This window comes from Rhinolophus sinicus, linkage group LG05 (genome assembly GCF_036562045.2).
Source record: "Rhinolophus sinicus isolate RSC01 linkage group LG05, ASM3656204v1, whole genome shotgun sequence".
NCBI lineage: Eukaryota > Metazoa > Chordata > Mammalia > Chiroptera > Rhinolophidae > Rhinolophus > Rhinolophus sinicus.
This window is the reverse complement of record NC_133755.1, coordinates 173,931,907-173,947,195: the sequence shown is the minus strand read 5'-3', so window position 1 is coordinate 173,947,195 and position 15,289 is coordinate 173,931,907. Positions and strand designations below refer to the sequence as shown.

The window sequence follows — 15,289 nt, the reverse complement described above, 5'->3', positions numbered from 1 at the left end:
TTCTAAAAAATAATAATAATAAAGTCTTTAAAAAAAAACAGATTTTGCTGCATCTTTAAAAATCTCTGCTGTTTGCATCTACATTTTAGTTTTGAACTTTAGGCTACTTCCATACATACTGCGTAGAATCTGACCTATCCAAATAGAAAAAAAATTCAAAATGTTAGATTTCTTTCAGCCGCAACAACCAAATAGAAAATGGGATTAAAAAGAAAATAAAGCAGTCTATTCAAAATAAAAACAAAAAATGTAGCCAATCTATACATATATTTAACAAAAATTATGCAAGATGTTTTGATAAATGAACACACATTTATAGAGAAATTTTAAAATGTGTAGAAATGGCATGTTCCTAAATAGAAATATTAAACATACTAAAAATACCAATTTGTTCCAGATTCATTAATAAGTTAAATAAATTTCCAATCAAAACTTAAATTCTCTTTAAAATTTTTTGAAATGGTAGATATTCTAAAGTTCATCTAGGAGAATATATATGAGAAAGAAAGATAAAAGCAAAAACAAATGTGAAAAAGAAAAGAAACTAAAGGAAAGGGAGAAGAGTGAAGAGAAAGAAGAGGAAGAGAAAAGAACAGAACAGAAAGGAGGGGAAGGGAAAGGAAAAGAAAATTCAGCATCCAGAAACATCATCGTGAAAGAGAAGAAGACCCTTAAGTAACCAGAGAGAAAAAGTTAAATTACATACAAATGAACAGCAATAAATCTGACAGCTGCCTTCTCAAAAACATCAAGACAGACCAGAGGATAATGAAATATCTTCAAAGTGCTGAAGGAACATAACAATCAATTGAGAATTTTGTGCTCAGTGAGGTTGTTATTATGCAAAAATGAAGGCAAAATACAGATACTTTCAAATAAAAGAAAACCAAAATTTATGTCCCTCACTGAAACAATTACAAAAGGATATATTTAAGGGAGGAGGAAATTCAATTAATGGGATACAAGATTTCTAATTACTTTAATCTCTATGTCTCTTTAATTTACTTGTGGCTTCTCCTATTTTATTGCTGGTCCACAATCTCTTTCTGAAACCCTTAGAGCCAGATATGTTTTGGAATTCAAAATTATTTCACGTTTTAGAAAATAACAAATGTATATTTCTTATGTTGTGTAATGCTCCCACTAGAGTCAGGAGCAGCACCCATTACTCAAATCTTTAATGTTGCTTGATGAAAAGTATAATATTAATACTCAAGTTGGGTAAACAAGGGTTATAAAGAACTTCACATCTGTTCAGGACAGATTATGCTGACAAGGGTACCAAGAAAAATCCTCTAATTTTTCTTAGTTTTTTGGATTTGGAGGTTTCATCTTAGGGAGAGATTATGGACTTGGAATACAGCTTTTAGTAGTGTCTATTCTATTCCTTACTGTTTACAATTTTTCATTAGTTCTGTAAAGACGCTGCTTGGAGCCCTGATTTGTTACTTTAGGCCTGCAATATCCCTGTAGATCTCATTCTGTTGTCTTATAATTTTGTCTTTTTTCTCTACTTTATTAATGTTCTCATTAAGTTCTCCATTACATGAAGCAATATTGAGGAATTACCTGTGTTATGATTTCTACTAGATTGGGTTATTTTTTCTTATTCTAAACAGTATTTTCTTCCTGTTATACCTCTGCACAGTTGCTATACTCCTTGTATATTTTTTTATCTTGCTTATGTCAGTTGATTCTGCCCAGACATTTTATCATTTTATTCGTTCTTCCATATAGTGAATAACTTCTTCAGTTCTTTTTTTCTGTATCATCTCTAAGATCGTGTGTCTCTCTCTCTCTCTCTCTCTCTCTCTCTCTCTCTCTCTCTCTCTCTCTGGAAAAAAGGCTTTATTTATTGAGATATAATTCATGTACCATAAAATTAAGCCATTCAAAGTGTACTACTGAAAATTGTTAGCACATTTACAGAATTGTACCCAATCAATTTTAAAGCATTTTTATCATCACAAAAGAAAATCCACTGCAATTAATAGTCACTGTAGAGAATGTATACTCTACCTTCAAGTACAAATTCTTTAGTGGATCATGTTTTCTCCTCTAAAGCTTGGTTTTAGCGTAGGTATTTCATATTTTATCCACTTTTCTGTCATCTGAAAGAAGAGCAGGTGGGATGGAGCCATGTGTAAGAGAGGAAGGAAGTTCAGCTCGGGTGGTGTGCAGAATATGTTAGTTTCCCTGGGCTCCATTTTATCTTCTGAGATTACACTGACTGTCCTGTATCTTGGCTCACTCCAACTAATTGGGTGGGGGAGCGGGGGTACTCCCAGGCTTCAACTCTTTCCCCCAATTAAATGTGAAGTTTGAATCCTTCCAACAGGGAAAGTCAGCTCTATTGATTTCTTTCCCTACTCATTCATAACTCCCTAACAGAAGAGGAAAAAGATAAGAATACCCCCACCTGCCTTCACTTCTTTTCACAAGTGGGGCTTCAGAGGTGTAGGGCCAAGTGGAAGCTACGTCACAGTGCTGGTCTCCATTTTGCTCCATAATCCTCTCTTCCTTTTCTTGTGCACAAGTTGTTAAAACTTATTACATTAGATTTGTCCTTTATTGGTGAATGTGTGTGTGTTTGTTGTCAGTATCAAGCAACTATCCATAGTCAAATGTCCACACATTCTCTCTAAAACATTCCAATTCGATTGATATCGGCCGAGCTGTAACTATTTTCAAGGTCCATCATCACCCCATAAGGATGTGAATTTCAACTTCTTTTTACTGTTAGCGGCAAGTGAACCAGTTGACCACCTCTCCCTTCTCAAAACACTTCTTTCTTTGTACTTTGGTTCTTGGGCTTATCTATCCAACTTTAAAATGTCAGAGTGTCCTAGGACTTGGTCATACGAGTCCTTCTCTTTTTCTGTCTCCTCTCTTCCCTGGTAATATAATCATACATTTCCAGGGCTTCAAACACCATCTGTTTGCTGATGCATACCAAATTTAAAACTCTAGTATAACTTCTTTTCTGGATTCCAGTCTGATGTCTCCAATTGCCTACTCCACCATGGGAAGCATAACAGGCGTCTCAAATTTTACATATCCACAACCAAATTCTTTATTTTTCTCCTCATAATACTGCTTTTTCTCCAGTTTTTCTTATTTCAGTGAAGGGCACCATCGTCTACCCAAATCCCTCGGCTAAAAACATTAAATATCTCTGAGTGATCTTTAATTCCTTTCCCCTCACCACACCTTCAAACCCCTATTCCAAACCACTGTTTCATCATCTTATTTGTTCCACCTTTTCCTGTAAACATTTCACAAAAGCCTCAGTTGTGCTTTTGTGACCTCTGATGTGTACCATAGAAACTTCCAAATCGATGCCATTGCTAATGTATATTCCAACTTCAACAACCTGTCCATATGTATAACCCATACTACTGGCACAAATAAAGCCCTGCTCATCGGGCTAACTAGTCTTTCCCTTCTCTAAGAGGTGGGCAGCACGCAAGTTGTGCCTGTTTTCATCTACACAGGTCACCTCATTACAACATAAAGTGTCTTCTTAGACATCAACCATCCATTATCATGCTCGATTTATTTTTCCTTCTCTTTTACTTTTATTCTTTTCTTCAATTCTTAAATTGTTCTCCCTATCAAATTTCATAAGACTATCTGAAGCCTGTAACTTACTTTCTCCCAGTTCTTTCACTCAGACTGAACAGAAGAAGCACTGTATTAAAGCATTAGCAATTCCAAACACTTTAAAATTACTATAAAAATTCCTGATTGATATTAAAGATAACAGCTGAATAACCATCCAGTCTCAATGTACTGATTCAATTAAGGAATCCCCTAAGGAAAGGACCCTCACCATTACATTTTTACATGACGGTTTTGTGCCTCACCTTCCAAATCTCTGGCCAACGTACCTCAAACTTCAAATTTACTTTTTTAAAAATGTTGAGAAGTGTAAGAACAACACCAAACAATATAAGGTGCCAATAAATAAAAATAATTCTAACAAAATATATGAAACTTTTACAAAGAAAATTATAAAACTCTATCAACCATAGTCACCCCACTCTAACATGAACAGAGGTGTTACCCCTTCACTGTCCCCCTACCCTACCCAAGACCGTGGAATGGAGACATGCCAACCTTTACTGCTCTGCACTAAACAGTTATCTAGCAGAGGTTAGGGCGAGTTTGTATGTTTGCAGTGGGGGGCGTGGGGGGGAGGCATGATTACAGGGAGAAAGAACTGAAGAAAAGGATTCTTAAATCTGTGTACAAAGTCCTGGGCAAATACCCAAGCGGCCAGTGTGTGACATCAACTAGAATCAACATAGCAAATCATCAGAGAATTGAACTCTGGTGAGGAATACCACCCAGGTTTCAGACTGGCCTCTGGGGTATACCAGAATAGCATTGCAAAGGCTTTGGAAACTAAGTCGATATTGGTACCACAAACCACAAAAGTGGGCCAGGATGTGTGTTCTGAACCGAAACCTGTTAACTGCCAGCTAAAATAGAAGATCTAAATAAGAACCAGAGTGTCATAACATTATACTCAAAACGTATAGGATACAATCCAAAATTTTTGTCATATAAAGAACTAGGAAAATCTCAACTCAAACGAAAAAAGAAAATCAACAGATTCCAACACCAAGATGACACGAATGTTGGAATTCTCTAACAAGAATTTTAAAGCAGCTATCATAAAAATGTTCCAACAGACAACTGCACTCACTCGTGAAGCAAATGGAAAATTAGACAGTCTTAGCAAAGAAATAGAAGATATAAAAAGAACCAAATGCAAGTTTTAGAACTTAAAAATATAATAACTGGAAGGAAAAAAACTACTAGCTGGGCTTGTGGTAGGTAGAATAATGACCCAAAGATTCACATTCTAATTCCTAGAACCTATGAATACGTGAGGTTATTTCACAAAGAGGAATTAAGGTTCCAGATAAAATTATGGTTGTTTTGACATGATGCCCTTGAGATGGTAATATCATCCTAGGTTTTCTGGGTGGGCCCAATGCTATCATAAGAGACATTAAAAGGATAAGAGAGAGGCAAAAAGTCAGTGAAAATCAGAGAAGACATGATGACAGAAGCAGAGGTTGGAATGATGCAATTGATGGCTTTGAAGATGGATGGGGATACAAGCCAAAGAACGTGTGTAGCCTCTAGAATCCGGAAAAGGCAAAGAAACAGATTCTCCCTTTAGAAGGGAACCCAGTCCTGCTAACACCTATATTTTAGTCCAGTGAAATTCATGTTGGAGTTGGACCTAAAAAATACAAGGTAATAAATTTGCGTTGTTTCAAGCTGCTAAATTTTTGATAATTTGTTATAGCAGCAATAGATAACTAACACAAATGGAAAGGTATAATATCATCGCTACATCAATTCTCTTTCAAACAATCCATAAATTCAAACTAATTTCGACCAGAATTCTAAAAAGGCACTTTGTGAAAACTGAGAGGCTAATTTAAAAAGTGTATTTAGAAGAACATAGGAGTAAGAATAACCCAGACAAAAGCAAATAACAAGGGTCATCATATTTTTTCCATAAAGGGCCAAGTAGTAAATATTTGAAGGTTTATCAGCCATATATGGCCTCTGTTGTGACTACTGCTTTGATTTTGTTTATTATTCAATCCATTACAAATGTAAAAATCATTCTTAGCTCAAGGGGTGTATAAAAACAAACCACTAGCTAGATTTGGCCCACAGGCCAGAGTTAGAACAACATGAATAAGCTTCACAATCATATTGGGGGGGAAAAAAACTTGTCGATGAATACAGGTAGTGAGGAACTACTCAAATAAGACTATAAACATGCAAAGCAATATTATTTATTTATACACACATAATCATATGCAAATAAGTCACAGAAATGGACAGAAATTAAATTACAAGCCCCAGATTCAGAACATTGTTATTTCTGATAAGAGGGAAGAGAGAATGGGCACAGATGGAAGGCTTCACTAGTCTCAGTCATATTTTTCTTAAATTGGATTTTTAAATTTGTTTTACATCTGCTGAATTTTATATGCACCTGATATGTTTCATAATATTAAAATATTCTTGGTAGATTTTTGCTCGGCTAGGCAAGGGATGATTCCTTCCTCAGGTTATCATGGGACCAGATGGATTTTCCTCAGTGGATGGTTTCTGAAGTTCATCCTTGCTGAGGGTTCTGTGTACCTCTCCCACAAATTAAAGGTGAGATTTTGGACACTTGGTTTTCTGGAACCAAGGAGAGCATATCCAAGTCATCGTGTGTCTGTAACAAGGAAGCCTGGCTTGTCTCTCCACGAAAGACATATAGATATTTTCCAGAAGTCTGTGGTGACAGAGACCCAGGCTCTCAGCCTCTTCTCCCACTGCGGCCATCCTTCAATACACGATCACTTGTCTCAGCCACTTTGGGATTCAGATTTTTCAGGATTCTGGACCAAGATCCTGCAATCCACCAAGATGTCCTTTTCCAGTGCGCAGTATCTTTGGCCAGTCACACTCCATTACATTCTAGGAACCTCCGCTCCACTGCTATTCACTTACTTCTTCGAACTTTGGAGTAAGAGCAGAGCATGGTCGAAACACAGCATAGAAAGGGAATACGAGATGGGATCCGGCACAGACATACAGCAGATTGAGGGCTGGAAGGCAGGCCCAGCTGAGGGTACAAACACAGCTGGGCACCCAAGGTAAAGTGTAGTGCCCAGAGAAGATCCATGGGTCAGGCAACAGTGGACACTGAGACTTCCAAGAAGAGATGGGTACATCCCAGGAAGGAAAGTAGACCAGGGTAGCAGAAATCTGGGGTGGACAGCGTACTGGATTGAGAACGGTGTCATCACCAGGAAGCTTCAAACCCAGGACTTAGGGTGCAAGCCACAGGGTAGGGTGTCAGAGGAAGAGATCCCAGGACTAGCTTGAGGGTGGAATGTTTGGTTCCTAGAAGCGGAGCACACCGGAGCGCAGGGACATCCCAGGACTCTGGGGTCTGGGAAGCTCGCATATGAAATTCTATGTGACAAAGGGATGAACCTATTTAAATACTACCCATCTGTTGTCTGAATCAGTCCAGGAACTAGGGCAGGGCTAAGCCTTGCAGTGAATGGAAAGACCTGGCCAGCTCCTGTGATCTGGGAAAGGTCACAAGAGGAGAAAGGGGAGGCGGCGGCTGTTCCTCTTCTGCTTACACTTGTCTGTTTCCTCCTGCTTCTCCCTCCTGTCCCCACCGGAGCATTAATTATTTGTACTAACATCTGCAGCACATTTTTCAGATTCATTGCTGGTACAAAGAAAGCATCACAAAATAAAGTTATGTTATTGTGTTTTTAAAACGGTGCATCTTTGTTTGAAAATTGCTTAAGTTTTTGAAATGTCTCCCCAACCGGCGTGATTAATGTGATACATACAGGGGAGCAGCAGAGTGAGTGGAGAATTAGATTCAGTGCCAGTTCACCTAGAGGCATTTATCTTTGCTTTTTTCCCCCCCTGATGCCTGTGCTGAGCCTGAGGGTAAGCTGACACTTTTTTTTTTTCTTTTTTAACAAATTAGGCTTCATTTTCTTTTTTGCGTGTGTGTTAAGAACCTTGAAGGGAATGAGCAATGTCTGCAGCCTCCACTACCAGCTGCCGTGGCAGGAAAGAAAGAGGTGACAATTTCCCACAGATTCAGAATGATTGTTTTAATGGGGCCGTGGTGGAGGTAACGAGCACAGAGATATTGGGCTGCCAGGAAAAGCAGCCTCTCACTTCCCCCAGCCTCGCGCTACATGATGTAACATTTAGCTTCTGGCTTCACGTGGCATCCCTTCCCTGCTTTGATTTATTCCCACTTTCGCAAATCACAGAGGTATGTTACAGGAGATGCATTTACAGCCGTTGTTATAGTTCATGGACGAGCAAGGCTGTTATCCCGACCAGAGGAGAATCTCACATGTATCAGGGTGAGTGACCCAGAATAAAAGGAAAGAAAGAAAAAGAGAGAGAGAGAGCAGGAATGTAGATGTTATGCTGGGATGAAATTGTATTTACCTTGATTGAAAACTCTTTTATTATGAACATAATTTAGATCAGAATGGAAAGCAGAACTATTGGGCTCCTTGCCTGGCCAGGAGTGCTGCTGAGTACACAGCCGCTACGATAATGTAAGTGCATATGTGATGACTATGTTATTGTGTTTATATACAAAAGCATTATGCTCCATCAAAGGAAATGAAAAATATCTTCATGGGTTTGCTCAGTCAGCTTCTTCAGCAGAAAATGCTTAGAGGTATGGAATAGTAACTGTGGCCAAAATAGAGACTAGCGAAGAACCATGTAGGCTTTAGCGGAAATCATACATCCATTGGAAACAGTGAAACGCTGACCAGACACATAGGCCACCCCAGAATGGTGAATGCTGGGGCCTGAATTGTGACTCTGACATAAGCACTCCTTAATTACACCTACAGCTGCTGTGTTAGGTGAAATGTTGCACAAGACAGCAGAGCGGTCTGCAAGGAGCTTGCAGTCCAATTGGGCAGCAAAACAAATACACATGGAGAGGTAATTAGAAAGGCAAGACAGGGGATTCAAATGAGTTGCCCACATGATCTAACTTCTAAGGAAAATATTCTAGGAATTTAGCCACTCTCTCTCCAGAATGTCTGAATACACACACACACACACACACACACACACACACACACACACACATATATATATACATATATATATATATGTATATATAAAATAATATAAATATAGAGGGTGCCAAAAAAAATGCCTACACATTTTAAGAAAGGAAAAACTGTATTAAAATTGTAATATTTGTTGGAAGTATAATCGATTACTCCTAAAAACATCTTTTGAGCGAATGCCGTACTACACATCGCTACCGTAATTCAATTCAACTTTGAAAAGTAATACATAGATAACATCTCTTAAAATGTGTATACATTATTTTGGCACCTTTGGTATACGTGTAAATTTTTTTAAATTTACATTTATGACATGTATTTTTACCTTTCTTTCCTAACACACTTAATTAGGAAACCTCAGTCCCCTTATTTCTAAGGCTTTCTCCATGTTGAAGCTACTACACGATGGACCACAGAACTGAAAGAGAGTACAAGCATTTCTCTTCACCATCCCACCCAGAGCAGTGTGGATGAGCCTCTAGATGTTTCCACTGCCCATTCAAGCTGCCATTGCCTCCCCAGTGTAGTGCAGACTACTGCGAATGCTGAACACTGGGTACAGTACAGAGGAGACCGAAGAAAATAACCAGCTTCGAGCTCTACTTTGTTCTAAAACGATGCTAAATGTTTCACCTGTTACTACCGCATGTGATTCATGGAAGTTCAAGAAGAGCCAGGATCTTGTCTTATAATCGACACTGTATCCCGCCTACCTTGAGCTGGGCTTCCTGGGTAGGACATGCTCAGTAAATACCTGTTGAATGGATAAGTGAATGAATGTACCTGTATAGCAAATTTGTAAAGCATGCATCATCACCTCATCTTACTGATGGGGACACTTAGACTCGAAGGTTGAACCATTTGCACATGGTCACCCAACAAATACATGTAGTGACCCATATTCTAAACTAATTAGGTCTGACTCCTAAGACCAGCTTCTTGCCCCATAAACATTGTTTCTGAAAGGCAAAAGGCCCAAGCCTGTCCTCCAAGGGCTTACCATCAAATAGAGAAATAACACTTAGCATGCAGAGGAGAAGAACAAACAGCCCAAGGTTGGCTGTGATTAACAGAAAAGCGAATGGGCACAGCTAGTGCTGGCTGCTGGTACAAATGAGTCCCCCTTACACTTACCCAGGTCCCAGCACCCAGACTCTGGCTGCAGCTACTGACCAGCTCATCCCCGCATCTATGTCACCAAGGGGAAGGAAAGCAACTACTAACACATTTGGTTTTGTCCCACCATGCTTTTTCAGAACAAAATAACCTAAGAGTAAGACTGTGAACAAATAAAAATTTAAATTTATGAAACTAGTCTATAAAAACAAAATATTTTTTTCTGATTTCTGTTCTCATAAATTTCTACCAGGTGATCCTAGCAATACCCAGAATAGTTCTCCGTCATTTTTCTCTTTTTTTGCCCCAGTTTACGGTGGGGACCTGTATCACTTAGAAGAGGTCAGCCACACTGCTGACATGGGTGAAAGAGGAGGCAGGCTAAGGAAGTGTTTTACTACAGAGACCCTGGGGACAGAGGCTGCAGTCAGTATGCCAGCCAAATGTGTAAAACAACCCCAGTTGTGAGGCGTAGATGAAGTAATGCAGTAAAAGGGGTCAGGCTGTCATCCCCTTAACACAGTGGTCAACTTTAGTTGTCATTAATGGTAAGACACCATGAATTAGGTACCTTTCAAAGCAACGCGAGATGACATGCACACAAACATCTGGGACGTATTCTTGCCAAAATGCTTAAACTAAACCTAACTGGACCTTTAAGTGCAGGGGATAGAGGAATAGGTTCAATGACGCCACAAGAAAACAAGCAGAAAAATACAGACGGAGGGGGCGCTCCATCAAGCAATGTCATAATTTAGGGGAAAAAGGCGGTGGTGTACTGTGGAAAAGAAAGGGGGGGGAGATTTTTCTAGATCAAAAGATGTTTAAGAGAAATAATAAATGTTATGATTTCATTCTTGTTTACATAAATGAACTATAAGAGGTATTTGTGGGGGAGAATTGGAGAAATTTTAATATAGACTGAGTTTTAGATATTGGAGAATTATTGTTAACGTTATCAAGAATGATAATGATGTTATGGTTATGTAAAAAAAGTCTTGTATTTTAGCGGTGCATATTGAAATATTTAGGAGTATAATGTCATGATATCTGTAACTTCAGGTACTTCCTCCAAAAAAAGACACAATAAAGAAAAACATGAATAATTATTAAATTTAGATGATGGATTAATGGGCAATTCTTATTCAGACACTCTATTTTTTAGTATATAAATTTCATAAGAAGAAAAATTTAAAGGATGATATAATGCATGTGAATTGTTTAATAGAATTCCCGGCACACCTAAATGCTTATTAATATTGGCTTTTATCATTATTGTTGCTTTTATAATTTCTGGGCCGCTATTGCTGTTACCAGGGCCTGCCAACATTACTATGAAGTCCACCACCACCCAAAGGCCACAGCGCTGGTGTCAGCGTGGAATGCTGTCTCCAGTCCCAGCCCCGGCTGCTAAAGCTAGTGCTGCTGACGTCTGTGCTCTCGGTACCACCCCTCCCAGGTTTTTTTCCTGTGGGTGTTTGTTTGTTTGTTTGTTTGTCTTGATGCAGCCTCTTCCATGGGAACTGGGGCAGATAAGAGCCTGTGTGGCAGGTGCTGTGCTCGACTCAGAAACACAGCTCTGAACGTACTGACGAGCAAGCCGTGCTGTGGTGGGGTGAGGGTCCGAGGAGGGAAGGCTCCTTCCTGACCCCCAGTTTCAACTTCCCACACGAAGGGACAACAGTGAGAAGACACTCTTGGAAACACTCCATTTCCTCACTTGCTCTCCTCTAAGAAGGAAGATTCAGTTATCTTATTGGCAAATTTGGGAGCCAGCACGAGGCATGGGCAGCTCAGACCCTGCCTGTACGGGACACCTTATGTGATGTACTTTCCACGTGCCAAGGCTCAATGATGAAGGTTCTGTGCCTACAGGGGGAGTCTGTGACTGTGATCGGGTGGGTAAGTTTGTCTGATTCTGGAATTCAGGTGGAAGCCCTCGCTGCCCCCCAGAACCGTGCTGTGGAGTGTCATAATAAAACTGCCATTTCTATGTCCATCTCCTTTATTCTTCTTTGGTTTTGAACTCAGATGGAAGAGATAGGGAGTATCGTGTGCCTACCTCCTCCAACCCCAATATCCTGAGCCAAACAATGAGCTTCTAATTTTTCTACTGACATATAAGTTCTTTCCCAGGTTCTTCATGTAATTAGACACACCTTCTGCCCTATTAGTCATGCAAATATGCCCAGGAATGCCTGAATTTTAAGAAAATACAGTTGATTTTCAATTTGTGTTCTATGTGCTGTAAATTAGCACAATATACTACATATTACCAGATAACAAACTAAAAGAACTAGGTAAATAGGTTTTATGAGTCTCACATTTAAATTTTTAAGTTGGAGGACATTCTGAGTGCAATTGAATGAAATATGAAATTGCCACCATCTCTCCTAGCTATTCTAATTTTTCAAATTAAAAGAGAATGAGAACAAAGGTCCATATGCTACAAGTGTGGAATTAGTAGGTCCTTTACTAATTAATTTTTTTCAATGGTTTGGGGAAATGCTAAAGTTAATCTTGGAGTTGAATTGTCTGTGGCATACTGGACTCCCTCCCAGTAACCATCTTGACCTCTTCCTTGCCTAATAATCAGGAGCTATATTTCCTAGGAGGATACATCACCAAATTCATAAGGCAAATAGCTGATACAGTGGATTTTGATGAGAGCAGAAAACATGCACACATAAGCCAAAGAAATTAATGATAATGATTTTTAATACATTTTTAATTGTGATAAAATATACACAAGATTTATCTTCTTAACTATTTTTAAGGGTACAGTTCAGGATTATTAAGTACATTCAAATTATTGTGCAACCCTCACCACCACCATCTCCAGAACTCTTTCATCTTGCAAAACTGAAACTCTGTACCTGTTAAAGAACAACTCCTCGTTCCCCACCTCCTCTCAGCCCCTGGCAACCACCATTCTACTTTCTGACCCTATGAATCTGACTATTCTAGGAATCTCATAGAGGGAATCATACAGTCTTTGTATTTTTGTAACTAAAACGTATGCCTGGCCATGGGCTTATTTGCCTGTTAACCCACCCAGCAATTGCACCAACACATAAGCCCGGCTGTTTTACATACATAAGACCACATGCTTCTACTTGACTTTTGTACCTAGTAGTCACTATGCCAAATAAAGCCTCTGTGCCACGGCCTGTTTTCTTTGTCTGAAGTTAAATTCATAAAGTGAGAATGCCTTCCAGTTTTCATGGTGCAACTAGCTCCCTCTGCACCATTCTCTGGAAGCCTCACACACATGCAGCAAAAACACCAAGAGACCAAAGCTAGACTCAGAGAGCCAAAATAAGCAGTCAGGTGTTTGTAGGCAAGGCCATCAAAAAAAGATCAACAGGCAACATCACAGACAAAGTCAAAACTGAAGAAAGGCCCACTGTGCATTTTCAATAGCACCCCTGAGGTCAAGCAACTTTCCACATGGGGCAGAGGCTGATCTCTACCAGCAAAATATGTCTGGTATATGAGACATGTTAGGAAAATACTGTATATTCTCTAATTTTATTGTTTAATATGAAAATAAACTATTTTAATTCGATGTCATAACTCAATTATCTTGTTTCTAGCAACACAGATTCCAAATCCAAAATCTGAATGAAATCTCACATAAACACTTTGCTTTATTTTTCTTTAAAAAAACAAAAACAAACCCCTTTGTCTGAGGACCCAGAGGAAAGCAAGATTTCTCTCCTTGGATAATTGTAACTCTTAAGAAAAGTGGCTTTGGAAACAAGAAGTCAAAACCAGCTTGAACTTTGGACCTGAAACAACATACACTGAATATTATGAAACTATCATTAGAAATAATGTTCTGGAACCAATGATAATGCATTTCTCAAACTGAAACTATTATTTATTAAATTTTGTAATTAATTCTGGGACCTGGCACTCTTTTCCCATTTGGGAAGAGTCTGCCTTTTTGGGTCTCAGATTCTTCACATGCATAGTCAAGGTTGTAATTTTCAAAGTTCTTTGAAGTCCTGACAGACATAGTCATTTCCATCATCCCTGAAGAGATCTTATATTAAAGAATTACCATGTTTCCCCGAAAACAAGACCTAGCTGGACCATCAGCTCCAATGCGTCTTTTGGAGTAAAAAATAATATAAGACCTGGTCTGATATTACATTACGTTATGTTACGTTATATTATATTATATTATATTATATTATATTATATTATATTATATTATATTATATAAGACCTGATCTTATATTACATTAAAATAAGACTGGGTCTTATTTTAATTTTTGCTACAAAAGACGCATTGGAGCTGATGGTCCGGCTAGGTCTTATTTTCGGGGAAACATGGTAAACAATTAAAACATAAGACTTTACTTCACCTGAAAGGGTCAGGGTCCTGGAAATCACACCTTTATATGCCACCATTGTTCCACACACTCCACTACTAGAGCTTCAGAATGTTGGAGATAGAAAGAGTCTTGAAGGCCTACTGCATCAAATTCTTTGCTTTTCAGGTGAGGAAACTTAGGTCCAGAATGGTTTAACTCAGTTAAGGTCATGTAACTAGGATAAAAATTCAAATCTCTTGAAACTTACTTCAGTGATATTTTCATCACACCAAACAAAAATATTTAAATAGTGAGAAAATCAATTGGTCTTTATCTGGAATCTAACTCCTAAGATTTCCCAGAGTCACTTGCCCTGACCAAACTTCTTCAAGATGAAGGATGCCAGTGAACAGAGAGAAGCTGGGTTCATTTGCAGATTAGACAATTGCCTCCTAAGAGACTATGTTGGCCATGATCCATGTGCCGAACTGCGTGTCGTAACACCTTAGTGACCTTCACAAAACAGGCTGCTGATGTTGAAGGGGGCAAATGGTTAACAATTATATGGATTCAATTTAAATCACGCCAGTGTCAAACTTAAATTATAAGGCCAGCAGCTTCGATCCAACTTCCAAAGTAGATTCTATGAAGAATTTTAGACACAAGTAGATTTCCAGAGTCTGAATTTGTAGACAAGATAATGGTATAAGGAAGAGATTCATGGATTCGCCGAGAACCAGAATATCTTTTGGATGAGTAAGAGTCGATACAGAAAAACGTAGGCTGAGGTAAAATAGCACCAGTTAAGGATATTTTTCAAGTTTCAGAAAGTTTAAAATTTAAAAATGGCGAGGAAGATGGATAAAAACATAGGATCTGAGATATCCAAGATTCAAATAAAGCAATCGGGGGGAAGTGGAGAACATATCTGAGAAAAATGCGGAAATAAAATAAGGATGTCCTAATCTAAGGGCTAATGGATGGGAGAAGCAGTGAAGGACCAATCCAGTATGTATAACTGCTTCAAATAAACATTAAAGTCTTATCAGACCAAATGGCCAGATGGGAACACTTGGCAACAAGTGAGGGCTATGATACAATGAGCATGGAAGGAATGAGATAGCCTCTTGCTGCCAAACAAAAATTCTGAGCAGGAAGGATATGGTACAGGCACACAGGAGGGGT

At 38.7% G+C, this 15,289-nt stretch overlaps 1 long non-coding RNA gene across 1 annotated transcript; it reads left to right on the top strand.

The window, feature by feature from the left end:
• Window positions 1–7,809: 7,809 nt before the first annotated feature.
• LOC141571919 (uncharacterized) lies at window positions 7,810–10,898 on the top strand. Its single transcript, XR_012496962.1, has 3 exons — window positions 7,810–7,931; window positions 8,057–8,132; window positions 9,018–10,898. It is a non-coding gene; the product is annotated as an uncharacterized LOC141571919 (long non-coding RNA).
• The last annotated feature ends 4,391 nt before the right edge of the window (window positions 10,899–15,289 follow it).